A 15593-nucleotide genomic window follows, 5' to 3' on the forward strand; every position below is an offset into this window, starting at 1 on the left:
CAGAATGTTCCACAACCCATAAATGATCAGTTTACTGTCCTAGAGGTGTAAAAAAAAAAAAAAAAAAAAGATCAATCAATTATGAAGTAATCAGTTAATTGCTGCAGCTCTAGGAGACAACCAGTATTATACTGGGCTGTTGTTGGGTTAAAGTGCAGAAGATCGATGGTTTTGGTAAAGAAGAGGTAAAGAAGCATCAGTCTCCAACAATACTGAACAACCACAAGTGATTTGTTTTGACATAGCTTCATGTCAACTTCAGGAATCACATTCTCCCATTTCGAATATGGGATATCAGTCTCCTTGATTGCCATTTATGAGTATCGGCCCTTGAAATACCCTATCGGTCGATCCCTAATGCAGACTTCACACGAGCAGGGACGGTGTACACATGCGGGTGAAAGTTAGCTGGTGCTTGACTCTGGAGTATTGTACAACTGAGCCAGTCAAAAAGGGCTTTTAAAGGCCCTCTTCAAGTACAATAATGTTGGTGGGGAAAAAAAAAACAAAAAAAAAAACCTCAGTTCCAGTCATTTTGAGCGAGTGTGCTCTGTTTTAAGTCCACTGTTCTAACACCACGTCTAGTACCATTTCTGCGTGGCTGGTGTAGAGCTATTGTTCTGGTGCGAGGCATTAGTAGCAGCTTTCCCCCGCGGTGGCGCTGAGTGATAGCCTGCCAGTGGAAACATGGGGGAGAGAGTTGATGACCCCTGTTACAGGCCAAAGTGAGGAAGCTCCTGAAAGGTTAGACAAGTGGCAGAGTGAGAAAGAGGCAGCCCGGGAACAATGGCGAGGGGGGGGGCCTGGAGGAGGGTAAAGAGCAAAAGAGGCAACTTGTGTAATGACCAGGGAAGAAAAACAAGGGAAAGAGCTCCAGCTCTGAAAGACAAATGGAGCCGAGGACTAAAACACCCATAGCAGGTGTGGCTTTTACTACAAGGAAGCACACACTCTCCCGCCACCCCCCACCCACCCTCCGAGGGAACTAATGGGGAGGTGTTTGTGGGTCTTATCTGTATTCTGGCCCTGTTCGGTCAAACTCGCTGGTGGTGTTCACAAAAGAGTTTCAGCCCACAGCTGTTGCTCCAAGAGTGATCAACAATTCCAACAGCCTCCTTCGCAGGGGGTTGTTTTATATGAGGACAATCTTGAAAACAGGCTCACGGGAATGATATTCACAAAACAAGCTTCAAAAGTTTGCACGGCGAACGTCTTTTTCTGGTCATTTCTAAACACAACAATAGCAGCTGATGACGGCGGGGGGGGAGAATGTCCGAGACGCCGCATCAATGGCTGGCCCTGACTATTCTCAATGGCTAGCTCGCCGTGTGGATTGGCAGCAAAAGCAACACTGCATCGGGTGTGGACAATGTCTGATTATTCCACATAGAGGGCGGAGGATTGCCTTCGTGATTGCTGGTTTCACTCCAGAAGGGTGCAGCAGTATCCCCAGCAGCTGGCACAACTTAGCATGGCCTCCGTCAGACAGCTGCCGCAGGTAGGCAGCCCGGGATGCTGAGCGTGTCCTCGGAGGCCTGATCTTAGAGCAAAGCAGCAGAGTCAGAGTGTAACAGAAGGCTGTTCTCAGTGGGCTTCCACACCAGGATGCCCTCTGATTTCAAGTCCCTGCGGAGGGACAGCGCTGCAAGACACCGGCCTCATTACGTGATGTACACCGTCTCCTACTGCAGCAAGTTCTCCAACTTTCACATGTGGTGAGGGAGCTTAGGATGTTTGAACATCTACGGGGTCTGATTTACTAGATAAGCTTTTCTGTTGCACTTTGGGCCAATGTTTTATGAGCCGTTAATTCATTAACTTCCAACCCACTGGCTGTCACATTTTTTTCTGAAATCAGCGCACATGTTCTCACAGCCTCCCCTCAACCCTGCCTCATCCAAAAGTACTTTTAAATGCTACAAATTTACGACAGCAAATATGTTGAAGGAAATGAGAAGGAAACTGCCAGGCGGAATATGCTTATAATGATGAAATGTTTTTTTAATGACTTGTCTGCAGAGTCACAAAATGTTTCCAACAGGTTTCTGTGAGACCATGTTCATGTTATTTGTGATATAGCCTCTTCATCTTCCACTATAGTCCCCCACAATGTTTCCAACAGGATTTTTCTGAGACTATGGTGGAAGATCGGTGGAGGATATAGACACTGTATCACAAATAACATGAACATTAATCAGAAAATGTGAAAAAAAAAGAAAAAGAAATGTGCATGTTTCTTAAGCTGCAACTAGTCAACACTGTTGCCTATTATCGTTTATGAAATGATATAAACAATGTGAGTTGTATCTCAGTCTCACGTTTGTCAGGCACAAAGTCACCGAACAGAAGTGGAAGCGGCTCGCAAATGAAAAACACGGACCGAGGAATCTAACCAGCTATGGTAATAAGACAGAGACAGATATGCTGCAGCCAGCACATTGACTGGAAATGAAAGACGCTCTGCAGCAACAGTGCAAAACAATGTTGAGAATCTTTAATCCTCCTTTGAGAAGTGAAAAATATTTTTCAGATTGAGAATCTGTGGCGGAACAAATTACACTTTGGTTGCCCGCCACAGTCTAGGTAATTAATGGGAGACACTGCCTAGACTGTGGGGCCCGCCACAAGTCATATTTGTCCCGCCACAGTTTCATCATGAACCAAAACTATTTTTACACTTTATGGCACAAAAGCTCTCCAACATCATTTTTTGTGACATTGCTTCAGCGAAGCATCACTCCCAGTTAGTAAATCATGGATGCTGTCGTGGATCTCATGTTCGTCCTTTTGTCAGCTATGTTAAACTCTCATTTACCATACTTGTCATGTCATCACCATACATATCTATACAGTCATCTGGTGTATAAAACTGTGTGGAAGATCATTAACTTTAACTTCCTTTTGGGGGGCCATGCTCCTGTACCCCTCCAGAGGGTCCGAGGTCCACCCACTACTGTCTCACAAAACTCTTTTGGGGCACACTGAGAACATGCCGGAGAACTTTTCAGTGAAAGACCTACTTTTAATTAGTTTTCACTCCAATATCTGCCTGCAGCAGGAAAAGCATAATTAAGATGTTCAGTGGTTATGTTAAGGCACCCACAGCACTTGGTAAAGTTTGGAGAAAGGTTGTGGTTTTGGTTAAATATTCAAAAGTCAGAAGTGACTGATCAAATGAAGGACTCGAAACATAAACCCTGGTCTGCAGTGAGAAATGACTGCACTTTGTACACCTGCTATTGCAGGAAGTCCTCTAAATTATATATTTTTATGCATCGTGTGATAAAAGTTCCCATAAAATTGATAAAGTTAGCAGAATTAAACTGTAAAAAGTGAGACACTTAGACACACCCATCTCCTCCCGATGAGCGCGTCCCTCAGACACACACTTTTAATAAATAACACCTCTCTTGTCATATTGGGAAGGGGGAAAAAAAGAAGATAAAGCAAGAATTCTCTTCAAAATCTGTGCCAGTGTAGAAACAGAATATTATAGTAACTCTCACCTGCAACATCCAACACCATCAATCTTATTCATCATTACGGTCTCAGTAAAGTCTGGCAGGACGACTTTTGTTATTTCACAACCAAAGTAAACATTTTTCTCTGGCATATTCTGGCATTTCTAACCTTGCACAAGCTTACCATATATCAGCTACATCACAACAACCAACAGCAATCAACCACCTGTGTTCAGTGCAGCTACTGAATTTGACAGAATTTTCCCAAAAGCTACAGCTCAGAAAAGGTAAAAAAGGAGTGAGAGAATAGCAAGGGAAAAAAAAAAAGAAGAACAAGCCAGCAACAATGTCTTTAGAGCATTCACCTGTTGGGAGAGCTCCGAACTTAAGCACTTAGGTCACTTGGATGAACTTGGTCGGTTTTCCCTCCCTCTCAGTGAGAGTGACTCACGGTTTTATTTTTATCGCTGCGAGGAAGGATCCCCTGCTGACTCCCTTTAGGTTGGAGACATCACAGAGGAAAGAAGAGAGAGAAAGGGCTCCTCCCTGTGGCGAGGCTACAGCTGTCCGTCTCAACACGAGGCTGAGGGAGAGAGAGAGAGAGACTCCTCCATAGCAACAGTCCTACGTAGCAACAGTCTCTTTGAATAAAGATAGCCTTGGATGCCATTCAGAGACTATCTTGTATCTCCAGTCTTTAGAAAACAGAGGACATTGTAAAGCAGCATTGTACCACACACAGGCTGCTTAGCATAAACTCAGCGGTCTCTTTTCCTTCATATCAGGTTCATACAAGTGGGCTTCATGCTGTGGCAGTGTGCGAATGTGAGATTCAAACTATACAAGCTGTGAAATTAAAAGGAAAAAAAAAAAAAAGTCAGATTTCCAGTGTATGCGAGGCAGAGGAAAAGAAAACTGCGGCGCGTAAAAAGTGGGAAGCCTACTCAGAACAGAAATGGCCAGCACGGAGCGTTCAAAGACTTAAGGGGCTGCATTTGAATAACAACACCTCTTAGCCCCCTCCGGTAGAAACATCTCAACCAGGAATTTGTCACTTTCTATTTGAACTTCCCCTCCGTCATTTCCACACTCCATATGATGAATCATTCAAAACGCAGAGCTGGAAATGAGACCAGACAGGACGGAAACTTGCCTCGCATTCAGCTTTGCCGCAGCCAGCCCCAAGTCCAATTTCAGTCCAACAATGCAGCACTTTGATCAGTCTGTACGGCTGATTTAGGATGTCACTACTAACTGTCTATCACTCCTACGCAGCCCCTCCAGGAGCAGTGGAGCTGAGCACGCTGGGATTGGGACGCTGCAGGGAATCGGCGGTAGGGTGATACCAAGACGCTGGCTGACTTCCAAACCTAAAGTGTCGAAAATGCCCTGGCACCATTGTCAGTCATGTATAGTTAGACATTCTATAGATATCACGCAAAGCATCAGAGGATACGCGAGGTGATTTTTCCAACAAATCCCATAAAAAAGCAGGACAACAATGAATTGTTTCAGTTGCAGACGTTTCCAAAGCCAAATTTACTGTACAGTTGCTTATTCCTCCGTGCCAAGGTCCTCCATTGTTGCCCAAAGACAATTAGAAATACATAAATGAGCCACGTTACACACATTCTCCTTTATTACGACGAGCACTAAGGACACTATAGTTTACTTTCACTCCCACCTGCACTGTTCCAGTGCTGTAAATGCTCTCCGGAGCGCTAAATCTGCTGCTGGAAATCGTCCATTGTTTACTTCTGCATGATTAACTCTTGGTGCAAACAACAATGCCAAGTTGTTTTTTTAAAATTGAAGCATATATATCTGTGAGCGGTTTTATAAGATTTGCTTCCTCATTAGAAAGGAATGGGCTCGGGACTGAGAGCCACAGATAGAGTAGATAGAATAGAAGCATTGTTGGTTTTGGTCTTTTCCAGGGATTTGTTGAAATACTTCCATTGAACTGAAGAGATTACTGTACGCTAGAGTCGCAACTGATGTTCAATTTCATTGTCGATTAATGTGTTTATTTTCTTTCTTGATTAATTAATTAGTTGTTCAGTGAAAACAATGTTAAGAATATAGTAAAAACAAGTCGATCAGTGATTGCCCGGTGTTTACGTGAGATATACAAAAGACATTCAATTTACTGTTACAGAACAATAAAGCAAACCAGGATATATTCACAGCAAAGAAGCTGGAATGTGAAAATACTGATTTTTTAATGTTGTTCACACCGAGAATAACAGCTATTAACAAATGCTTTTGAAAATTTTTCTTACTCAAGTGGACGGTAGCGCCTACACCGCCACTATATTTATTCTTGAGACATACTATGAAACGGCCTTTTTGGCGCCGATAGGGCCTCTGTCTCTTGTCCTCTGATGATCGCCAGGAAAACTGATGTTGACTCATAAAAAAGTATCAATAAAATCTGTCTTCAAGAGTGTCGGTGACTCTCCCAAATCCTCTTATCGTTGAAGGATTTTGGTGAAGCCATGTCCCTCTGCGTTTGATGAATTTCCCTACGCTGCTAATTCAGCTGGAACACGTGTGCTCGGCGCAGCTTTTTCCAGAGCGTCACTGTTCGTCTGTCATCGCATCGTCATCATTATAGTAATTGTTACGGTTAGTGTCCTTGGTGAGAAGGGCCTCTCTTAAAAAGAATTACGCAAACCATCAAAATAATTGGCAATTTATTTAATAGCTGACTGCTAAGCGATTAATAGTTGCAGCTCTTTCACACGCCGACGATTGTGTGTTTTCTGGGGCAAAAGGTGACGATGTGAAAAATGTTGACAGCATCAAAAACCTGCTTTAATAATCGACGTGTGAGCGGCGCCGCGTTTCATCCAGTCAGGAGTCCTTTCACCGCTGCACAGCTCAATCAAAAGGCGATCGTCCTGCCTCTCGCCGTCACATATTAGCTTTGTCGCTCTCGGCTCCCCGCGGCCACTCCGTGAATGGGGACCCGGTGCCTGTTCTGTCGCACTTTGATCACTGGTGTTATTAACCAGTCACCAGACACATCTGTCAGATGCGTTTCACAGTGAGGCCCTTTTCACACAATTTTTAGCACCTGCTTCCGATCGCACCGACATGGGGTCGGACGCTGTTCGAGCAACACCTGTGAAATCTAATGCAATCCGGCTCTGCAGCCCTGCAACAAACACCCTTCAAATGTTTCTGAAGACAACTTTTGCTCAAACAGCTTCTGAGGCGTGCGATCGGTTTTGAGGTCACACTGTAAAGCAGCCCAGCTCCGAATCATCATCATCCCCTATTTGCCTTCATATAATATACACGAACAACTGCCAAACGCCATATTTTAGAAGCGCAGAATTACTTAATGACGATTTCTTTAAGTCGGCTGTTCTTTATCTCGCTTTGCTCCCGTACTCTGATGCTTTATCTTCCACTTTTCTCACTCCGGGTCTCACTGACACAAAGAGAGATGGGAAGATGTCAAAGGCAGCGGAGATCTGAACGCCTCTGTCAGTAGAAATATAGCTCCACTGCCTCGGTGAGGGCTTTGGGACTGCTTGGCACCAGGTGTAGACAAAAACAGACATCTTCTATCATACGCTATTTGGTTCCTTAGTGTTGAGGAATTTGAGAGTTTGACTCCTCCGTATAGATGCTTTCTTCTGTTTTTATGTTTGTGATTCAGTGAAGTGAAGTCAGGCAATCGGAAGCATTTTCTTGGAGAAATTCCACCGAACTGACAATTATCAGTTCACACTTCTTACTGGTGTTAAGCAGAGGGAAGATTACTAACTCTTTACCAAGACGCTCATGAGGAATAAGTGTGAAGCTTTTGTTTATACCGCAGTTTACGATTATAAGACGCCTGTCTGTCGAATATGAGCGAAGCGGAGACGGTCTCGTTTTTTCCACCCGTCACGTTAAAAAATGACTAATGTGATAATTAATACGTGTAAATTGCTACAAGTTGTTAGATAAAGCCCGTTCAAGCGTGGATTTTCTTTCCAATGCTCAGCTCAATCTGAAGCCGAGGGGCATTCAAAGAGGGTTTCTCCATCTCTGCCGTCCTTCACCGGGTATGTTTCTCTCACCAAGTTAATCTCGAGACATTCTGTGGGAATAAATTCACCATTACCTCCTGTAAGCAGATACAACGACAATAGGAGCGCAGGATTAAACACCACCTCACACTGAGAGCCCAGGTATGTAGTTAATCTTAAAAGCTGTTATGCAGAGGTTTTTTTTTTTTTTTTTGCAGATAGAGAATTAAAGTGAAAGATAATTCTGTAAAGCAGAGAAAACTGGTATATTCTGTAGCTGTAGATTTCCGTACTCTGCTTCTGAGAAATAATGTTTGAACAGCTTGTCGGGTCGTACTTCTTCTGGTTGACAATGATAACAAAGTCTGTTAAAAACTGCACACTGGCAGCAACACTTCATACGCCAAGTTTGTGCATCGCGCGTTGAAAAACAACAGCACCGGCCCCGTCACTTTCACACTTTAACTCGCCCGTTTTTACCAGTTTTGCGGCGCGCAATTCAAATAAACAGCAGGCGACCTCGCCATCTTTTAATGCCGCTCAAACATCTTTTCAATCACATCCCAAGATCCAGGTTTCATATTTAAAGAAACATCAATATTCGCGTTATGCTGCAGAGGAGCAAGAGGGAGATACTCACTCAACTGTTATGGTTGAGAATCTCTTAATAGCACCGTCTGGGGCTGGCCCGCACTTGACACTCGTTCATTTATTCATTCAACGCGCTCATACGGTGTAGCATACAGAACAATGCACCACACAAAACAAAAGGCGAGAGCATTAACTGCAAAACAATATGCATAGAAGAAGAACTAGAATTACTGCCTCGCAGGGTTGTACGCCTCCACACACCAGTCGAGATGCTGGTCCGGAGTTTTACCATCGAATAATATCCAAATGTTCTTTTGCAGCATATTACAATGTCACAATGAAGTTGACCTCTGGCCTTTTGGATACAAAATGTCACATCGTTATTTTATCCTTTTGGACATAGACGTAAAAAGTGATCATCATTATCACATGAATTGTAGAGTCAGGGCCAGAAATGTGCGCTCTGAGCACGCAGTGAGCTTTGTCGATCACTTCATCCTTGAGTGGGCATTCGTGCCAAATTTGAAGAAATTCCCTGATGGTGTTTCTCGAGATATCGCGTTCACAAGAATGAGATGGACAGACGGAAGGACATCCCTGAAACATAAGGTCTCCGGGCCTCAGCTATCGGCTATGGCATAAAATCTTAAATACCACATTATGCTGCAGAGGAGCAAAAATAGAGATTGACTCAACTGTTATGGTTGAGAACCCCTTAATAGCACCATCGGAGACTGGCCTGCACTTGACACTCCTTCATTTATTCATTCACCGCTATTAGGAAGGCTGTATGTTTGCATCAGAGCGCACATGACGCATGCAAAACTATACACCACACAAAACACGAGGGGGAGAGCCCAAAATGCATACAAAAACCCTACACGAATCACAGGAGGGGCTGTGATCCAGCTAAAAGAAAACTCATATTGGATAGATATCGCAGGCTGGTGTACTGCAGACGAGGAAAGAAAGGTTCATTCACCTTATCAAAGGAACGGCGGTATTAGTAAATGGATACAGAGTAGTCGGAGGTGTGTTTGGTGTCAAGAGACTGACCTCAATCGCTCACCGCAAGCAAACACCGAGCTCAGCACGGAGAAGATTCGGGAGTGACAATGATGAAGACCTCCGTGGGGGAATCAGAGCCTTCAGGTGGACTCTGGGGTGGGAGGCTTGGTTTATAAAGTGCAGCAGCAGCAATGCTGAAGCGGTGTTTTCAGCAGTTTACTTAGGCTAAACTCCAACTGCTGTCTGGCCACTACATCCTGCTGTCAACCTCAGACCGCGGATGGGAGGAATCGCGAATATCCTCGTGTGAGCTCAATAAACACACGGTCCTGAAATCATTTTCTGATTTTATTTCAGACATGCACAACGTCTGTTTATCCTGCATAATGCACAATGTGAAGCTCAGTGACTCCTGTTTGTTTTCGAGCACATTTAAATGATCAGCAGGATAATATCTTGTCTCATCATCATATTTTGGCCAGTATGATCCCAACATGAAATTTTGAGTTGGTACATCTAAATCCAGCTGATATGTGGATATGAGGCTTAGATGTGCCAATCATGCAGCAGTATTAATATACACACACATCAAAAGTGAAACAATCTCTTACTTTTGTACTGTTTTGAAGTAAAACCCCCGTGAGTTATGAATAAAAACTGGCAGCTGTGCCTTCAAACTATGATATGATCGAGCCATCTGTCACCTCGTGCCTTTGGGCCCAAATCTTCCTTTAATGCTTCGCGAAATATGAAGTATGACAAGTGAATGTGAACGTGACAATAGCCATGTAGAGGTTCCCCCTTGGAGCCATCATTACAGGAGAATGACTGTGAATGGGCGGCGTGCAAGACAGCTCCCGCGTTGACATTTCTAAAGCCATTACACAATAAATTACACTTTGCGGAGCTATTATACAATGCTGTAACACTTGAGACCCAATTTGCAAAGCGAGCCAATTGGCAACTCCACCAAGAACACCAACAACCTGGGGGGGTAGAACATGCCGCACAACCGGTTCAGCTCATAACGCTCAAATATTGAAAACACGCACTGCAGCTCACCACTATGTAAATTAGCAAACATTAAGGCATCATAATCCATGTGCAAAAACAAGAGAAAGAAAGGGGGGAAAAAAAGCCCTGCCATTACCGGAAATTAATTCACAACTAACGCCAGTGCAAACGTCGCACATAATAGATGGGAGCAGCAGCAGCAGCAGTGTGAGAGCAGGAATTAGCAGTCAGCATGAGCCAATATGTTGCCAGTAAACATCACGTGAATGTGGAAACAGCAGTAAAACACTCTGCAGCGGCAACGAAGAGCCGAGCTAATTATACAAGGCAGGTCGGTTAAACAGGCAGCAGAGTCTTACCTTTGACTGGGGAGATGAGGAGGCGGTGGTCAAGACACCTTCGGATGATTGATCCTCTGGAAAGAGCTGCGCCAACAGGTGTGACAGGAGAAAGAACCAGCCTTGTTAATGGAGGATGGTGAAGGAGTATTGTTCTTCTCAGCCAAGACAAAGCTGAACTTTATGCCAGGTGTGCTGATTTCTGAAAGCCGTGTTAAAGTTGCTTTAAAGCTGCAATTTTTTGGGTCGGGAAGAAGTTAAAGGGCGCGATATAAGTGTCCAAGTGAGGCGGCTGACTACCTGCACAAGACTGTGCATTTAAAAAAATGGTTTGTTTAGTAATTTTTGGTTAAACTTTTTGTCCCTTCTGTTTATTTGATGGTATTCTTACTTGATTGTTTGTGTTGTTTATTGATTTATATGTATGTCATATGCTCTTGATCAGTCTGATCAAGCTGGAGACTTCACAGCCATTTAGTGTGAAACATGCTGCTGGTTCAATAAGGCAATCGAATTGGGGGGGGGGGACTTTCTCAGATCTACAACTTCTAAAAAAGTTCCCACCCTGTCTCCTTTTACAAAATTTTAGGGATGCATCATGTGAGATTTAACTCTGTGTTACTGGTTAAACCTTTTTCTCCCTCTCATTTTATTTTTTGCTTATTTGTTTGCGCTGTTTATTGATTCATACGCAAGTGACATTCTCCTGTCAGTCCGATCGAGCCGAAGAATCACTGCCATTGTCTCTGGAAAGTGCTGCTGGCTTCCATGAGGCAATCACATCAGGAAGAAAGAAAAAAAGAGAGAGATAGAGAGAGAAATGGCTTTCCACAGCTGATAAGAAGTGGCACGGGTGGATCTGATAACGCTAATGATGACTCCCTTTCCGCTGTGCCGGTGACCCAGCATGCACAACACAAGGGCTCTGGAACGGTCACACCTTTAGTGGAATGAAGCTTTAATTAATGTTATTGACTACACCTGTGGCCTTGCTGTCGCTCTGCCGTGACCTACCGTCAAATCTCTGCAGATGAACAGCTGTTTGGATAAAAGATATTCAAAGAAACAGATTAAAGTTATCCGTCAAACCGCCGGTGTCAGAGGTGTTAAATGTGAAAAAAAAACAAAAAACAACGAGATAAAAAAGGAGGAAAAAAACACGTTCTTTCTCTCTGCTTCAACAGGCGGGAAATGGCCACCCTCGCCAAAAAACAATAAAAAAGTGACAATAAAAAGGAAAAAAAAAAACCTGTTCTCTGGCAACTTCAGCCATTTTCTACATCACAACTCAGACAGAATGCTATCAATTTTACTATAATGTATAAACTGTAGAGACGGCGGCGTTCTTTTATAGGCAAGCCTGTGAACAAATCCACCCAAGCAAACAATAAAGACTGGATTGACTGTAAACCGTGGAGACACTCAAATAAACGTTTGATTGCTGCCGGGGAGTGTGTCCTGTGACGCTGCTGCTGCTGCTGCTGTGGTCCGGCTCAGCTGTCAGGTTTATGAAAGGGAAGAAAATTGCCACATAGTTCATCAGTGGAATGGATCAGTTTGGGGTATTCAGGATGTGACCGTCCGTGGCGGCGTCGCACAAAAGCGAAGAAATCATGTCTCGCCAATAGCAATGGTCCAAAATAAAAGAGTCTGTGTGTGTGTGTGTGTACACGTGTATGTGTGGGCTGTGATGTGACGTGAACCCCCCGCTGCTGTGTAACCCCACTGTGTGAGATCTGACAGCTCCCACTGCTGTCTCTATGACAGGATAAAAGAGCGTCTATGTGTGTGTGTGTGTGTGTGTGTGTGTGTGTGTGTGTGTGTGTGTGTGTGTGTGTGTGTGTGACTCGGATAGTGAAAAGGAGGAGGAAGTGGCCGGGAAAGAAAGAGAAAAGAAAGTGAAATACTTTCACTCGACTAAACGTCTCTTTGAAGGCTTATCTGCTTGACCGTGAGCAAAAACGAGACACCCCACAGCGTTCTGAAACACGACAAGCATCAGCAGCAGCAGGCCCGATGGTATCTGCTGGGCTGACCAACAGGAAGTTGACGGAAATGAAAGTTCTTCGGTGTAATGAAGTCTTCAATGCCGTCTTCATAGGAATGACACCTATAACTTGTGCAGTACTCACTGTCAATACCATGTGCAATATTACTCACCTATTTTACTAAATGCACGTTGCCTTATCATCATCCTATCAGGCACTGATGTTGTCAGTAGCTACATTTATACTTCATATTTGCTCCTCTATTGGTTTTATTCTTATGTTACTGCAGAGATGTGGGCTCAAGTCATTGCAACTTGCACCCAAGTCGACTCCAGTCACTGTTTTAGGGGCAGCAGCGGCTCAGCTTCTTGTTATCGGAAGATCGCTGGTTCAATTCCCCTGGTCTGCATGTCAGAGTGTCCTTGGGCAAGAACACCGAACCCCAAAACTGGTCCTGATGCGGCGGCAGCCACCGCCATCAGTGTGTGATTGTGTGTATGAATTACTGTAAGTTGCTGTAGACAAAAGTGCCCTAAAATGTAAATGTTTTGATGACTTGCAGCTTGACCTGATGGAAAATGAACGACTCGATTTGGACTCGGAGGTCAAAGAAGTGTGATTCAACTTGACCGGAATGAGCTGTTGAGTTTTTTAGTTTGTCAGTATTTCAGTGTTTAAAAGTGATGGGGAGGGATTGTCTTTGATTAACAGGAAATTAAAGCAATATTTTCTAGGTTTAGGGTTAAGGTTAGTTTTTTGTAGAAATTGACATTTGGTGCAATTTGGCGCCCCCTACAGTTTCTGAGCACAACACCACTCTCGTAAATACAAATCCCGGGTCTGTAACAATTTATCAGGTGCTGTTAACAATAAATTCATTACGTTATAACAATGTTGTGTGATTGAAACCTGCATTTTGAAGTAAACATGTATGTAACGCTGTGATCCCACCCTCTCACTGAAGTTACAAAGCGCAGAAGCAAGTGATAGGTGGCTGAGAGATTCACCCTATTACACGACACTGTACCATCAACACGAAGTTACAACATTAAACTCTTCAAGTGTCATACATGAGAAAAACACAGTGAGACGTAAGCCGGCACATCGAGATAACATGTTCACATTTATTTCTTACTTTTAAGTTTAAAGAAAAAAAAAAACATGTTCACAAAATTCAGCTTTGAAAATTCTCCCTTTGCACTCACATGTCCTCTTTTGTTGTTTGGTTCGGAGCGATCCAGGCATAAAAGCTCTGCCTGCAAACATACAATTTACCATGACATTTGTGAGGCGGTTCGTACTCTCAGACAACTTTGAAGTATTTGTAGCGTTTCCAAGCCATTTGCCCACTCTGGCTATGAAGAAAATATAAAAAAAGAAGAAAATTCAACTTCCATCAAACAGCAGGTGGAGAGTACATGAAGTACTCTTACAACAGCAGAAGGAATCCACTATTGTGTCTACGCTCTCAAGTGCTTGAGGATTTAAAGGATTTCCGAGAGGATACCCATCACTGCAGTCTGAGGATATATGATGGCAGATTTTCTGAATGTTAAGTTATTTTGCAGCCTCAGTGGGCTCATGGAGATCAAGGTCGCCCTTTCCAACCAAGGCTCACATCAGAGGATTCAGTCTTCTGTGCAAAACTTTGACAGTAATGGCTCTAAAATTGTGAGATACTTTTTTCTGCCTATTCTTTCCATGTGACGTGTCTGCATGCTTTTGTGTTATTTGTGTCATCTTATAGACCTGTTTGATAATGTTTGATAATGTTTATTTAAGAGTTTAAAGTCCAATATTTCTACTCGATTCTGATTAATTAAGGGTTTGCTTTGTCAATTTTGGATATCAGATGGAAAGTTTTACCCATGATTCTCCAGCCCTTTTGCCTGGCCTGTTCATTTATATCAATACCTGTGATTACCTAGAAAACTGTCTGATTCTTTCCTGTGTTTCCACTGTCATTCAGGTGACAGCTGGGGTGAATGGATCAAGCCTTACAGCATGCTACATCTGACTTCTTATACGTGCAGCAGTTTGATATTACACCATGATGTGGAAATGTGCCACATCCCCATTATGTTCCAGTCTAAAAAAAAATGCACGAGGATCTCTCAAAGCCTCCTCACCGAACCTCTCCAGGATAACTCTTGGCAGCGCCTGTGCGCAGTCGGAGAAACAGCAGGATGTAAAAAAACAGCAGTAAGAACATTGACGCAGCCTGAAAGTGCTAACATGTTAGTCCTCTGGGACAGCTGTAATTGCAGCTCGCTACCTGGCTGGCACACAGCTAGGCTGCACATACCGAGATGGCACCTACAAAGCGTCATGATCTTCCATTTGAGACGGCGCACATTGTTTTGCAGCGATGCTCGGTGTGCTTGACAAGGCTTTGGATGAGCCTCTGCTGGAAGAGGATTTCACTCTCTGCCATTGAGTGAGCTTTGCAGATTTGCGATCATGAAAAAACTGATCTGAGGACCACAGTAGCTATTCTGCTTCGTTCGATCGAGGAAAATAAAAATGCTCAGCCCCCTTGTTTCTCCCCATAACCCTCTCTCTAGAGAGCTTAAAATTCAAATGATGCATTTACACATGACGGTGCCAGAAGAGGAGGAGAGTTTGCATATCCAAGTTTTTGGACATGCACCAAGAAAAAAAAAAAAAAAAAAAGTGGACAATTGCTCATTCTTAATGTGGCGTGCCGTGTCATATCCGCTTAAGTACGAAGCTGTTTACTTTGAAGTGAGGCTCGACTTGCACACAGAGCAGCGCTTTAGTGATGCATGACTGTTCTCCTTTGCAGTCGGTGGATGACTCATGCTTCTGAGTAAACACCAGGAGATACAGCTGAGGGCAATGTCTCGAAACACATCAAATGGAAAAGTCAGACAGACGTTTTCATCAAGGCCCCCTCCCCTCCCCCCTTATGCACACACAGATGCGTTCTGCTTTTAAAATCTTTCCTGAAAGATTTATCAAAGATTAATTCAGGTTGAAATACGCAGCGTGACAGAAAAAGTTCCTGAGGTAGAGGGAGTCAATTTCAGGAAACCCAGAACACATATTTTTCCAACATATTCCCCCTCGTGGAGCATCCTGGAGCTTCAGAAGAGTGATCCACGGCAGTGATAACGTCATCATTGCTGTCAAAATGGTGGCAACTAA

General features: G+C 43.6%; 1 long non-coding RNA gene across 2 annotated transcripts in view; it reads right to left on the minus strand.

Annotated features, from left to right (window-relative positions):
* Positions 1-11149, minus strand: part of LOC119020399 — a 121810-nt gene extending 110661 nt beyond the window's left edge. For both annotated transcript variants that reach the window (XR_005075305.1, XR_005075304.1), the window contains exon 1: positions 10459-11149. This is a non-coding gene — a long non-coding RNA (uncharacterized LOC119020399). The remainder of the gene's footprint in view (positions 1-10458) is intronic.
* Between the last annotated feature and the right edge of the window lie 4444 nt (positions 11150-15593).

This window comes from Acanthopagrus latus, chromosome 1, assembly GCF_904848185.1.
Source record: "Acanthopagrus latus isolate v.2019 chromosome 1, fAcaLat1.1, whole genome shotgun sequence".
NCBI lineage: Eukaryota > Metazoa > Chordata > Actinopteri > Spariformes > Sparidae > Acanthopagrus > Acanthopagrus latus.